At 53.1% G+C, this 2,403-nt stretch overlaps 1 protein-coding gene across 1 annotated transcript in view; it reads right to left on the minus strand.

The window, feature by feature from the left end:
* APOA1 (apolipoprotein A-I) overlaps nt 1-2,403 on the minus strand; it is a 15,022-nt gene that overhangs the window by 10,916 nt on the left and 1,703 nt on the right. The window lies entirely within an intron of this gene.

The following is a 2,403-nucleotide window of genomic DNA, read 5'->3' on the forward strand; positions in this document are numbered from 1 at the left end:
ACCCCACCCCAGACCTGGCCCACCCCAATGTGCTGGCCTTCCAATAAAGCTGGATGAGAAACTGCCATGAGTGGGGTGTCCTGCACGAGCCATGTATGTTAGGGCTGAGAATGCACTGGGGTTCTTCTGTGGACGGGCTCGGGACTGCCTCCAACTCAAGCGGGCCTGGGGCTGGTGCCCCAGCCACCTCTTAGCAGCTGGGTGGAGCAAGGTGGAATGGCCTTCCCTAGCCTGCCTGGTGGACAGTCTGGCGTGGGAGCAAAGGGATGCTAGGTCTGGCGAGACTTTGATAAAGCATCAAGTGCTGTGTAGCATGATTGAGTGTGTGCTCTGTGCCAGGCCTTGCACCTGGCATTTTACATCACTATCGGAGTTGAGACTGTGTGTGTTCATCAAAATTCTGGAGTGGACGGGCACTGCCTGGGCTGCATGCCCCCACCCCCACCGCAACCGCCCTTGGGGGAAGGAGGCCGAGGGTGGTGGTTAAACTAAGATACACCTGGGCTCTAGTCTTGGCTCTGTCGCTTCATACAGCCTCAGTTTCTTACCTGTAAAGTGGGCACAATGATACATGATCCATCGTAGGTCTGCTGAAAATGAAGGAAGGAATTGAGAGCGTGCACAGCACCTGGCACCTCCAAGGCACCTGGAAAATGGGTGCCCTTGTCACCACAGGCTGAGCTGACTGTCCCCTTGGGACCAGGACTGGAGTGGGGGGCCTGTGTCCTGAGAATTGAGGAGGAGCCCGAGGTCATCCAACACAGGCTGCAGCCCTTGTGTCCTCACCACCCGTCAGATGTTCATGCAGGAGAGTTCCAGAACCACAGACTACCTGAGCAGCTCCCCTCCCTGCTCTTCCAGTGATAAGACTGAGGCTCCCAAGTGTGAAGGCACTTGCCCAGTGTCACTGAGTCAGCAAATAGCAGAGCTTGACCTCAAACCCAGGTGAGCTGCCATATTCTGCTCAACTGACTCAGAAAAAGGCTTAGTTACTCCTATTGTTGTTACAACATAGCTCAAATGGTTAGGAACTAAAAAAGCCCACTCCTTTTGGCAGTTAAGATACACTAGAGATGGAGGAGGGGTAGATTATCCAGCATCAAGGGCAAAAGGCCCTGAGAAGAGAGAGAAAGAGAAGCCCCCTGAGTGCACTGCCCAGACCTTTGCAGATCTTAAAGGCACAAGCTGCTGGGAACACTCAATTACATACAAACTTGAATGCCTGGCCAAATTTTTTTTTTTTATATAATCACGGATGCTCAGGAGCACATAGGTTTAGAAAGGGCAACCTAGCCCATCCTGCTGTTCAGTCTTCGAAATGAGTTTACATGTCCAAGCTCCAGCTTCTGCATCCATACCACCCATTTAATCTACCCAGGATCTGGGAAAGCATACAGTGAGATGATGGATATGAAAGCAGCTTGGAGATTAGAATGGGCTCGTTACTTGCAAAAGGTGGTGATTATTTTTCTTAGGTCAGAAAATAGGGGCTGGCAGGCTTGGAGCCCCGAGGATGGGGCTAGCACTGCTGGGCCTGAGGAAACAGCAGCTGTTCCGGAGCTGGGTGGGGGTGGAGTGGCAAGAGGCCCTGGTGAAAAAGGATGTGTTTGTTAAAGTACATTTTGAATTAATAAGGGAGGAAGGAGCAAGCACCAAGCCCTTCATTTGAACCTGCCCTAGGAAGGAACCACAGGAAGGTTACTGTGGGAACCTTCAAGTTCATAGACTCATTGAGGTCCCTCCAACCTCAGCTGCCCTTGAGCAGGAGGGCCACGGAACTATGTCCCCTGCGGGGGAAACGCTGGGGACAGGGAGCCCACTTCTCCCAGCAAAGCCACGACTTCCTGCTTGAAGCTCTTTCAGGGTGCCTGCATTGGATCATCTGTCACTTTGCCTGGTCCTCTATTTCCTTCCTGTTTGGGCCTCCTAATGAAAGAGCATCTCCTAGCCCACTCTTCAGACCCCAGACAAGCAGGCCCTGTAACATCAAGGCCCCGAGAGGCCAGTGTTTGGAGCTCAGGACTCCACTGGGACATCATCAGGTGTCCCTGACCACTGCCCCCTGGAGGCCCCTCCAGGATCCCCCCATACCCATTCTCCCCAAACAGAATTTTTGGCTTTTGGAAAACTTATTGTTTAAAAATCATCATCGAATCTTCAAAAAAAAAAAAAAAAATTACAACCCATCACACGCGTTCCACTCCGGAAATGTTTATTCTAAGAAACCGAAGTGATGGCCAGGGGGGCAGCCCGAGGCATCTCACTGGGCGTTCAGCTTCTTGGAGGCCTCGTCTATGGCGGCCAGGATGCTGACCTTGAGGCTCTCCAGCACGGGCATCAGGCCCTGGCGGAGGTCCTCCAGCACCGGCTTGGCCTTCTCCGCCAGCGCCCTCCGCCGCTCGC

The sequence above is a fragment of the Bison bison genome, unplaced genomic scaffold, assembly GCF_000754665.1.
Source record: "Bison bison bison isolate TAMUID 2011002044 unplaced genomic scaffold, Bison_UMD1.0 scf7180017864518, whole genome shotgun sequence".
Lineage (NCBI taxonomy): Eukaryota > Metazoa > Chordata > Mammalia > Artiodactyla > Bovidae > Bison > Bison bison.